The 12,550-nt window shown below is 50.3% G+C and overlaps 1 protein-coding gene across 1 annotated transcript in view; it reads left to right on the forward strand.

Moving 5' to 3' along the window:
* The window catches only part of LOC130130374 (pyruvate carboxylase, mitochondrial), a 469,779-nt gene that overhangs the window by 349,580 nt on the left and 107,649 nt on the right, over positions 1-12,550 (forward strand). The gene's annotated exons all lie outside the window — the stretch shown is intronic.

The raw sequence follows: 12,550 nt of genomic DNA on the forward strand, positions 1-12,550 counted from the left end.
AGTTGGGGAGAATTTGGGGGATAGACGGGCGCTCCTCAGGAAATGCAGGTGTTGTTGGGCCTTTTTCACAAGGGCCTGGGTGTTTGATGGCCAGGAGAGGTCCTCGCTGATGTGGACTCCCAAGGAATTTAAAAGAAAAAAGAAAAAGAAGGAATACTTGGTACCCTTGGATGACAGAGATCAGGGGGAAAAAAGGATGTTTTAATTAGTGCAGTCGTAGCAGTAGCTGCAGTCCTGCTCTTCAGCACCAAGGACACCGGCCGGAGCTTGTTCCCATGAGGCTCGGTGCAGACACGCCGCCGGTAAGGGACCGTGCAGCATTGTCAGCGGTTGCTGTTAAACATACATCAGATTACACACAGAGTCGCTACTCCTGCACAATGCCAGAACAAGCTGGCTACCTGCCAGCACCATGAGACACCGTTTAGGTTTGGAGGCAGTTAGTTGGTTTTCAGGCTTGGAAACGGTCCTACATCTTGGCCGTGATGTAGGACCGCTTGTTGGTGAACATCCATCCGTCCGTCCACTATCTGAACCGCTTATCCTGCTCTCAGGGCCACGAGGATGCTGGAGCCTATCCCAGCAGTCATTGGGCGGCAGGCGGGGAGACACCCTGGACAGGCTGCCAGGCCATCACAGGGCCCACATACACACCTAGGGACAATTAAGTACGGCCGAGTCACCTGACCTACATGTCTTTGGACTGTGGGGGGAAACCAGAGCCCCTGGAGGAAACCCACACAGACACGGGGAGAGCATGCAAACTCCACACACAGGACCCGGGACGACCCCTAAGGTTTGACTACCCCGGGGCTCGAACCCAGGACCTTCTTGCTGTGAGGCGACAGCGCTAACCACTGCACCACCGTGCCGCCCCTGTTGGTGAACAGTCGTTTTGAATGAATGGAGATATGTGTGACTGTAGACGGTGTAGGCTTTTCACATTTGTTGCTTTTTTACGAGCCAGAGAAGCGAGCTTGTTCACTTGTCTTGTTCTGGTCAGGTTTGTAAAACCATTAATCAGGTCCGCGGTGGTGTAGCGGTCTAAGCATCGGCTTTGTGTCGATGCAGTTGCCCACTGGGGACCGGGGTTCACGCCCCGGTCTCGTCAGATCCCACTATGGCCGGACTCGATGAAGCGGCAATATTGGCAACGCTGTCTTCGGGAGGGGGGCGGAGTCGGCTTGTGTTTGTCACATGAATGCGCCTCTGGGTGTGTCGGAAAAAGCAGTGGTTCGGCCTGGACTTGCCTTGTCACGGAAGTGGCGAGGCGTCTCTTTCGAGACTGCCGGCCGGAGAGATGCAGTTGGCGAACGCACGCAGTACGAGGGTGGGTGTTTGAATTAAAATAGGGATCGGTTGGCCACTAAATTGGGAGAAAAAAAGGGAAAAATCAGAAATAAATTTTGAAAAAAAAAAAACCCATTAATAACTCAAATCAGGAATCGGGAACAATTTATTGTCATTTCTTACATGTACTTGCGTACATAAAAGAAATGAAATTTCGTTTCTCCCAGACCACAGCAGTGCAACGCAAAAGACAAAAACACACATCCAAAATTTCCCAAAAACACACAAAAACAGAGAGAACAAAGCAAAAAACACAGTTAACAACAACACAGTCCACTCAGAGCAACACAGTCCAAAAAAAATCCTCTGTCCAGCAGAACGAACGCCAGCCAGGATGACTGTCGGAACTGGCGGTCTGCATGGGCTAGCAGTTAGCTTAGCCTGCCCCGCTTCCGCATCCTGTCAGACCGCCCTCGGTGTTTCCTCTTCGGGTGCAGCTCTGGGCAGGGCCGTGGTCCCTGGGCCCACAGGATGCAGCAGACCCAGCTCTCCCAGCTGATCCAACACTAGCTCTCCCAGCCTATAGCTCTCCCCCACTAGCTCTCCCCCCACACTCCACGTGACCACACCAAAGACACAGTCAACACTAGGTGAGGTCGCCATCAGCCCGCCTCGGTGTTTCCTCTCTAGCGCAGCTCCGGGCAGGGCCGTGGTCCCTGGGCCCATCAGACGCAGCAGACCAAGCTCTCCCAGCTGATCCAACGCCAGCTCTCCCAGCCAGGAAACGGAAAAAAATCGACGCTCAAAGTAAAAACTTAACACAAGTACACAAACTTAGACGTAGATGTGGACATTTTCCCACGGTGCAGGAAAATACCCTTGCACTATATATGGGAACTGGTGAAAACTAAAACTACCACCCCCCCCACCCCAGTAACCAGTACAGTTACTTACTATGAGCGTGTTGCATGTGGCGGTTGCACGTTGATATCAGCCATATCATTGCTGGTATGCACCTTCTGAAAGTAGAAAATGACTCCTCCCGTTTTGACGTGTAGTTTCTGGGCATCTAGAACAGGACATGGCAGGCTCGTGCGGTCGATGCCAAACTAATAATAGGCCCTGCAGCTTGGCGGGTTTTTCTGTGGGCTGTTTTGTGATACAGGGCCTTTTCTTGTGGTCCATCCGAAGGGACCTGGTATTATCCCGCTGTACTGTCTGCCTCTTTCTGTTTATCAGCTGCTGGATATGAAACGTGGACCTGTTGGGGATGTAGTCACAAAATACATAGGAACAAAATACTTCTATGCACCCTGAGCATTGCCTTTGTGCACTGCCTGTTGACACCTATGTCCTATCGGACTTGAACCAGGTTCTTTTGGCACTTACATGCGTTGTCGCCTCCTGGCTAGACGCTTGCTTGTGTTGTATTAACTCTCAGGTGTGCGTCGCTCTGGACAAAAGCGACTGCTGAGGTACAATAGAAAGATCTGCAAGATTATGGATTTCATAATAATTTGTTGCAAAATTGTGCTTGTGCACAAGTTCGGTGGCCATAAATCATTACACCGTGTCCTCGCGGCACGTTCGTCTCTAGAGTAAAGAAACGCCCGAGCAGATCTTACAAGCCCAGGGAAGGAACAAAGCGAGTTGAAGGGAAACGCCGCCTGTTTGTTGTTTGCATTGGATAATCCATTTAAGCCCTGACTGAAGAGCATGCAGGCAAGAGTCCACTTCTGTTGGCTCCCCGCGTGATCAGGTAACAATACAGTTTATTGATCTGGGCTCCTAGGGTAAGACAATGAATTTCTAATATGGTGCTCGGGCTGTAAAAGGTTGAAAAGACCCTGCTGCTTCAAAACCATTTTAAAACTCCCCAGGAGAGCCTGCTGCTCAGAGGTCCTTGGCAGGGAGTTGCACATATCCACAAATATTGAAATCGGGGGAAAATGGTAGCTGTTTGATGAGGGAATAACACACAGCCCAGATTTGCTGAGTACCTGCCGCCCCCCCCCCTCCCCCCAGTCTGCTGACCCCGCTCTCCTCATCACAGCCGTCTGATTCCTCACTCGTGGTGACAAACTGTACGGCTCTTTCCCTTTTCCCGGTGTCTGCAGGTTGCTCAGGCGGAAGCGGTGCACCAGTTGTAGAGCTGTGAGGACAAAATGGCGGGGGGAAGTGAGAGAGGTCAGTCAGGAGCCAGGTCAAACTTAGGCCGATATGATAGAGTTGTAGGAGTTGTTTTCTTCTTTTTCTTTTGTTTTAAAATTTTTCCTCCCCAATTGTACCCGGCCAATTACCCCGCTCCTCCGAGCCGACCCGGTCGCCGCTCCACCCCCCTCTGCTGATCCGGGGAGGGCTGCAGACTACCGCATGCCTCCTCCCATACATGTGGAGTCGCCAGCCGCTTCTTTTCACCTGACAGTGAGGAGTCTTGACAGGGAGAAATAGCACATGGGCGGATCACACTATTCCCCCCAGCCCCCCCCCCCCCCCCCCCCGAACAGGCGCCCCGACCAACCAGAGGAGGCGCTAGTGCAGCGACCAGGACTCATACTCACATCCGGCTTCCCACCCGCAGACACGGCCAATTGTGTCTGTAGGGGCGCCCGACCAAGCCGGAGGTAACACGGGGATTCGAACCGGCGATCCCCATGTTGGTAGGCAACGGAATAGACCACCAGGCTACCCGGACGCTGGGAGTTGTCTTCTCAGATTGTTGCAGATGCGGTCCTCAGTGGTATCATAAGCATCTACCATGACCATGTCCATGATGATGTCACTGGCGTGCAGATCTGGGTTGAATGTCTGCCAGGAGATTGTGTTGTTATGTGGGTGTGAGTGGCCACAAGAATTTAGTACAAACTCAGCTTGTGTCCAGTCGACTCTGTGCGCTATTGTTACGTGCAGCACATAAGTTTGCTGAGTGTGTTGCAGGGCCTGCCACGTGTGGGTTCCCAGAATAACAAGGCAGCACTGTTTTAATTAAACGTGGGCCCCCGAAAGGGCACAAGAGCCGCTTTTCGCCTCCTCAGCACCCCACAGCCTGATGCAATATGGGTCTGCGGAGTCATGTTGGCTGGGAAAAAATAGATCCCATATCAATTTGTGTTCCCGCTGAAGGTATTTTAATGTTTGTTTTTTTTTCGCTGCTGGTGTTGACCCTCCCTCTCACCCCATGTCATGCTGAATGCCTCTGCAGCAGCTCACAGCTACCAGACGATGTCTGCACCCCGTGCAGGACCTACCAGGCATTACTTTACATATGCATTTGGACAATTTCTGTTTCAGTGCCCAAAGCGCCTTTACCTCCGTCCCACCGCCGCCTCCACCCCACCGTGGCCGAAGTGGAATAAACTGGTGTGAATCAGGGGAGGATATTAGCTTTATATTCACCCAGTTGGTTTGGTTTTTGTTTTTTTGCAAGGGAAGAGCAGGTGGCTGTGAAATTTGCCTGTTAGCAAAGCTAACAGTCTGCTCTACCAGTGTGTTTGTGCGCACACATGCATGTGTTTGTGTGCATGTGTGTGTGTGTGCATGCGTGTGTGTTGTTTTTGCAAGCAACACAATAGGATTGCTAGCCTGCAAAAGGGATACGTTTTATCAGATGATGCACCATTTTAATAGAATTCCTGTTCCTATCTTTTCATGTTTGTTTTTTGTTTTTGTTTTTTTGTTGTTGTTGTTTTTTTGTTTTTTTTTGTCTCTCCCGTGCAAAACGGAAACCAATTTATGAATGGGTACGATTCGGCTGATTAAACCGGAAGGGAGGCAGACTCTTTTGAAAATCCTATCACCATGACACGGTGATGGGAGCCGCGGCTGGGAAGGTTTCTGATCAGATTTTCGAGTCGAGCGGGAGCCGCTGCCGTGGGAGGCCGTTGTTATATTTTACCATGTAATGGTCATGCAGACACTGTTACCGCTGCAGAGTCTTAGGTGGCGGCGCGGACACATTCCGGAAAGCACAAAACCCCCCGAGTTATTGGTTTGTATTTCCCGATTACGTCTCGGCAGCAAGCGCACACCTGTGTATTCCTTTCACACCAAAGCACGCACAAACGGAATCAGGAGTGAGACGTTTTACTCAACACACAGTCATCCGTAAAACAGACAGAAGGGCAAATGAGGGGAAATGAAGAGAAACTACCTGATGGTGAGGGACGGTGGAGGAGGAGCCGGTCAAAGCAGGGTTTTGGGGGTGAGGTGGAGGTCACGACTGTTTAGGCATCACATGAGCAGCTAGAGTGCACTTCCGACTCGCCTCGGTGGTCCCTTGACCCCCCCTCTGCCGTTCTAACTTAATCTACCCATCCACCAAGACACACACACACACATGCACATACACACAACAAACCAATCAATGAACTGAGGGAAAGTCATTAACAGCCAACTGGGAACCTACACACGCCAATTCACCTCACTAGCATGATGCCCTGTGTGTGTGTGTGTGTGTGTGTGTGTGTGTGTGTGTGTGTGTGTGTGTGTGTGTGTGTGTGTGTGTGTGTGTGTGCGTGCGCTCTCATGTGTGTCCAAGTGGTTGTATAACATTTTCACTGTTTACTCCTGGGTCTTTAGTTGTTGCTACTAGAGACGTGCATGGGACTGTTTTCTTAATCCCGCTCCCGCTGGATTTCTAACCATTATGGATCGGCTGGGGGAGCCTGGGCTGGTGCGTCCGGTGGACCCAGGGACCACGGCCCCCGCCTGGAGCTGCGCCCGAGAAGGAAACACCGAGGGCGGTCTGACATGACGCGGAAGCGGGGCAGGCTAAGCTAACTGCTAGCCCACGCAGACCGGCAGTTCCGACAGTCATCCTGGCTGGCGTTCTCTTGGACAGTGAATCTTTTTTATGTTTTATATATATTGGATATATGTGTTTTGTAGTTTTTGTAGGGTTTCTTTTTTTTGTAGTTTGGGTATATGTGTTCTTTTAGTTTGGCTATGTGTTTTTGTCTTTGTGTTGCAGTGCTGTGGGCTGGGGGAAAACGATATTTCGTTTCATTTCATGTGCGCAGGTGCATGGAATGAAATGAGGAATAAATATTCCTGATTCCTGATATTCCTGATTACCGCCTGCTCCCGCACATGGTGTCCACCACAGAATAGAGATCCTGACGCAATAAAAAGACGCAAAATTCACCGATGGAATCGGACGATTCTACCCGTCCTCGGCTCGATGGTGTCTTTGCTGTTACTACTGCAGTGGATGCCATGGCAGTAATTAGCCCCTTTACGAACGACAACAGCGTTTTCGCAACTCATTATGACCGACAATCCATGAGAACAGTGTGAAAACGCGCAAAATTCACGATATTTTGATTTTAGCGCCAGTCGAACAGTAATGGCGGCGGTCCAGTGACGTCACGTTACGTCTTACACGTCATTGGTACATCTGTACAATCTCTATTCTGTGGCGTCCACTCCCACACCCGCACACATTCTGACCATTCACGCCCGCACAACAGAGTTCCGCTGATTTTTGTGCCTTCTGCAACCTGCAGGGAAAACGCATTACCACACTGTGTAGGACTAATAGAGCTGCACACCTGCCGGTGGTGAGGTAGCGAAATGAGGTGTTTTGCCTGCAGCGGGGACGCGTGTGTCACCTCCCGGGCGCCGCAGTGTTGTAATGAGCTGCTTTGATGCTCTTCTTGTCTTCATTTCGTAACTCCGGCCTTCTGGTTAGCTAGCGACAGCGCTAACCGGGAGGATCCCGGGGCCCGCAGTTCATTTGTTTTTCTGAATGGCTGCTCCCACCCCCGGCAAAGTTACAATCACCCGCTCCCGCGAGATTTGCGTTGGTCCTGCGGGATCCCAGTCCCAGTGCCGCCCTCTCGTTGAAACCCTCAGTTAAACATGTTTATTTTATTTATGTTTTGTCTCTGCTTGAGCGAAGACTGTGCGCCTTCATGTCGCTGTGTGTGTGTGTGCATGCGTGCACATACGTGTGTTGATGTTGCTTTACATGTCCAGGCCAGTGGTTAAGTCGTGACGGATGTAGAGAAGGAGAGAGCGGCGACAGAGTAGAGGAAGGTGAAGACCGATGAGCTATCAGCTCCCCTATTCTAGGGCTGGGCGATACGGACAAAATCAAATCTCATGATATCTTTGACCGAATACCTCGCTATCGATATTTTGATGACTATCAGTGCTCTCACAAAATATTTACATGACATTTTGATAAACACTCATTAGTAATGTGGATATGATGTCCAAACAGGTAGAGACGAATAATATAATATATCTCTTTACTGTACTGCAGCCTTTAAAACCAGGAAAAGACAACACTTACATCATATCACGTATTGCAATACCCAAAATCCCAGATCCCAGATGATATCTAGTCTTATATCACTATATATATATATATACGTATATATATATATATTTTTTTAGATTTATCGACGTATTGCCCAGCTCTACCCTATTCCACTAATCATCATCATCGGTGGTTACTCGAAGCGAGTATATAACTGTCCTCTCCATTCTTTTGTAAGGGAAGTAGGGGAAGTGATCAACAGTCTCAAGAATTTTGTTGTCCACTTTTATGGTGGGCTGGGTACATAGATGGCTGGTTGGGTGGAGGTTGAGAGAGGACTTGGGTCTTCCTGATGTTTAATGCTAGACCCAGAGCTCTGTATGCCTTGGCAATGGCATTCAGAATGTTCTGGCGGTCTTCTGCGGAGTGTGCTGCAATGGTGTTGTCGTCTGCATACTGAAGCTCCATGATGGTCGTGTTGCAGACTTTGCTCTTGGCCTTGAACCTATTGAGGTTGAAGAGCCTGCCGTCAGTTCTGTTTGGGATCTCTGGCAGCGACCGGGATGGCTCAGAAGAGTGGGATAATTGGCCGGATACAATTGGGGAGAAAAGGGAGGAGGGTATTAAAAAAAAGGATTGGGATCCCCCATTGCAGCCAATGAGGAGCATGGCAGCAATAAAGATGGCAAACAGGGTGGGTGCAATAATGCATCCCTGTTTGACCCCTGTTTTCACAGTGACAGGCTCTGACTCAGAGCTTCTGTTGCTGAGCATTGTGACTGACATGCCGTCATATTAAAGCCTCAATATTCTGATATATTTTTCAGGGCAGCCATATCTTGATAGTATGCTCCACAGAGCCTGGCGGTCTACTGAGCCAAAGGCCTTTGTCAGGTCTATGAAAGCCATGTACAAAGGGTGGCTTTGTTCCTGACATTTTTCCTGGAGTTTGCGTGCTGTAAATATTATGTCTGCTGTACCTTTGGATGGGCGGAAGCCACACTGAGATTCTTGGAATACTTCCTCAGCCAGTGGTAGCAGTCGGTTTGCAAGGACGTCTGCGAGAACTTTGCCTGTTGTTGACAGGAGTGAGATGCCCCTGTAGTTTCCACATTCCATCTTGTCCCCTTTCTTGAATATGGACACTATTAGAGCATCCCTGAGGTCTGAGGGAAGTTCTTCTTTTTCCCAGACCTTGAGGAGGAGGGTGTGGATGTGGTACAGGAGCTATGGTCCACCTTCCTTTAAGATCTCAGCTGGGATCCCATCTGGACTGGCAGCCTTGTTGTTCTTAAGGCTCCTGATGGCATCTTGAACCTCTGTCATGGTGGGAGGTTCCCCAATGTCTTCTCTGATGGGACTCTGGGGAATGTGGCTGGCAATGTCTGGTTCAGCTGTGCTGTTATGGTTGAGGAGTTCTTGTAAGTGCTCCCTCCATCAGGCATTAATTGTTGTTCAGCCGCTCTTGCCCGTCCTTTGAGCACAGGGGGTTTAAGCTGCGGTTGCTTGGACCATAGATGGCCTTAGTAGTGCTGAAAAAGCTGCCAGTTGCTGGGTTTCCAGAGCCTTTTCTGTCCACCAAGAGTTCTTAAGCTCCCTCACCCATCTCAGAACATCTACCTTAGCCTTGCAGGTTACATCATTTTGCCAGGCACAGAAGGCTTTCCTTTTCTTGGAGATGAGCTGTTATATCTCTGTGTCATTCTCATCAAACCAGTCCTGGTATTTTCTGGATTTATACCCAAGGGTGGTTTTGCAGGTGTCAAGGATGGTGGATTTGAGCAGGCTCCAATGCTTCTCAAAGTCATGAGGATATTCCTGTTGAAGGGTTTCCCCAAGAGAGGTCTGAAGTCGCTGCTGGGCGGCAATTTAATTCAGGCTTTCAAGGTTCAGTCTTGGCCGGATCTGTTTCTTTGGAATCCTCCTCTTCCTCTTGAGTTTGATGGACATCATGGAGCGGATAAGGTGATGATCCATCCAGCAGTCATCTGCATCGATCATGGCCCTCGTGATGTTCACGTCACAGAGTCCCTGGTTCGTATAATGACATAGTAAGGAGATGCCACCTTTTGAAGCGGGGGTGTCTCCAAGATGCCTTAAATTTGTTTTTGTGGCGAAACAGAGTGTTAGTGATGCTGAGGTCGTACTGAGCACATTTGCTAAGAAGCAGAACTCCATTGAATATGTGAGGGAGGGATGTTTAACGGAACAGTTTTGGCATTTTTTATGTTTATAAGAACAGAGGGAATCAACAATGTACTTAAACATTTTTGGGAAGGTTACTTGGGTAGCGGCTGTAAACTGTGAACAGATTGTATCCCCAGTGAATCAGAGGAAACAGTGAGAGTTTTCTTCTCATCTCTGGCCTCAAGGCCGCCTCGGGTGGCTGCATCCTCCCTGCTACAGCCACCTTACTGACGTCAGTCCTGTGGCGAGAGATGCAGGTCACACCAGCGTGTACCGTCCGCAGAGAAGTCTACTTGGATATTTTCTGTCTCTGTTGTTGTGTAAGTTTTCGTTGGGATAATGTTAGCGCTCTCTTGGCCTGGGACAGGGAAATAAAGCATGTTGATGTACTGTGTATATTCAAGACTCGGCCAGGGTGGAGATATCGGTGTCAACTTTCAGAGAGTCTCCACGGAGCCTCCGTCTCTTGGAGCGAAACCGGAGTGGTTCTGGGTCAGAAAATGTGTGGGGGCTGTGTTTTAGTTTTAGGTTTTTATGTTTTGCCTTGGGTCCGGAAACTTGTCGGCAGGCGTGTTAGACCAGTATGTACCGCAGGAAGTTGCTTCAGACATCACAGGTAATGCTGGTCACGACTACGGCAGTAGTGACTGGCGGTGGTAAGAAACCTGCTTCTCGGAGAATTACCCCACAGGAAGCCGGCACTGCATGTCCCACCGTGTGTCGGTGCCCAGCAGTCGTCACGTGATCCGTTTGGCACCTCACAAACAAGCACATTTCAATGCCCAGATGTTTCTGTGTATGTGTCTAGCAGAGGTTTTGTGTGTGTGTGAGAGAAAAGGGATTTGTTTATGGTCACTGCGTGTGTGCGAGATCATTTACTATAATGTATATCATCGGCAGTCATTCGGGGTCGAGTATGACCGTCCTCCCTCTGGGTCCCTCTGGGTTCTCAGGCGGGTGTAGAGGCCGATCCTGGAGCCGCATAACGGGAGGATGCCTGCACTTGACAGCTTTTTACATGGAGAGGCTGATGCTCCTGCAGCCACCACGCGGTCCTTGGCAGGGGGTGGCCAGAGACCAATGGCATGGAGAGCCAAGATGATTGGGGACCACCCTCTGTTGCAGCCTTCAGCCACCTTCACCGTTGTTGTGACCTGGAGACATCTTCCACCAGTTCTGCCGTTGAGGTCTTTGTTGGATCGCACTCCATCTGGAACCTCCCCCTTGACCTATCCACCTTGGGTGACCCTACCAGGAACCAAGATCCAGACAGCATAGCTCTTGGGATCATTGGTACATGCAAGCTTCTCCCCCATGGGGCATCTGGGTAGAGTGGCGGTTTGTTCCGTTGCCTACCAACACGGGGATCGCCGATTCGAATCCCTGTGTTACCGCCGCCTTGGTCGGGCGTCCCTACAGACACAACTGGCCGTGTCTGCGGCTGGGAAGACAGATGCTGGTATGTGTCCTGGTCACCGCAACAGCGCCTCCTCTGGTCGGTCGGGGCACCTGTTCAGGGGGGAGGGGGAACTAGGGGAAATACCATGATCCTCCCACGCGCTACGTCCCCCTGGTGAAACTCCGCACCGTCAGGTGAAAATAAGCGGCTGGCGACTCCACATGTATGGGAGGAGGCATGTGGTAGTCTGCAGCCCTCCCCGGATCGGCAGAGGGGGGCGGAGCAGCGACCGGGACGGCTCGGAAGAGTGGGGTAATTGGCCGGATACAATTGGGGAGAAAAGGGAGGGGGGGGGCAGCTTCTCCACCATGACAAGGTGGTGATCCAGGAGAACGTGTGTATGTATACACATGTTCACTGTCTCACTGGTGATGTAAAAAGTTGTGCGTATTGTTTGTGGGTCTGGATCTGGAATCGACAGCAGCCATTTGGAAACAGGAGATCGAACCGTCTGTGGCGGGGGGATGGATGCGGGATGCGTGTGTGTCTGTTCAGTATGATTGTCGTGTGTGTCTGCACCAGTGTGTTGCATGCTTCCCACACAGCTTTGGGGGCTCCAGCCAAGTGTGAGCCGCAGGGGAGCCAAAATGGTAAGGGACGTGTGTGTGTGTGTGTGTGTGTGTGTGTGTGTGTGTGTGTGTGTGTGTGTGTGTGTGTGTGCGTGCGTGTGTGTGTGTGTGTGTGTGTGTGTGTGTGTGTGTGTGTGTGGGCGTCACCACACATGAAGATAAAGAAAGGCTCAGGAAATATGATAAAGGCGCTGAGGAAAGGAGAGGGAGGGGAGGAAAAAACCAGGAGTGTGTGGGAGAGAGATAGTGAGTGTGTGTTCACGTGCCCTTTCAAGTGTCTGTCACATAGTCACGTAGGTAATGGACAGATGGTGTAGTGAAGTGTGTGTGTGTGTGTGTGTGTGTTTGTGTGTGTGTGTGTGTGTGTGTGTGGCCACAGGCATACAGAGCAGACTGATAATGAACACATTGATCCGGTACAGCAGAGAGGAAAAGGACAAACCTCCTTACAAACCTTGTGTGTTAATGATAACCTATCTCTCTGTCTCTGTCTCTCTCCATCTCTATCTCTGTCTCTGTCTCTCTGTCTCTGTCTCTCTCTCTCTCTATCTCCATCTCTATCTCCGTCTCTCTGTCTCTGTCTCTCTCTCTCTCTATCTCCATCTCTATCTCCGTCTCTCTGTCTCTGTCTCTCTCTCTCTCTATCTCCATCTCTATCTCCGTCTCTCTGTCTCTGTCTCTCTGTCTCTCTCTATCTCCATCTCTATCTCTGTCTCTGTCTCTGTCTCTGTCTCTCTGTGTCTCTCTGTCTCTCTATCTCCATCTCTATCTCTGTCTCTATCT

This window comes from Lampris incognitus, chromosome 20, assembly GCF_029633865.1.
Source record: "Lampris incognitus isolate fLamInc1 chromosome 20, fLamInc1.hap2, whole genome shotgun sequence".
In the NCBI taxonomy this organism is placed as follows: domain Eukaryota; kingdom Metazoa; phylum Chordata; class Actinopteri; order Lampriformes; family Lampridae; genus Lampris; species Lampris incognitus.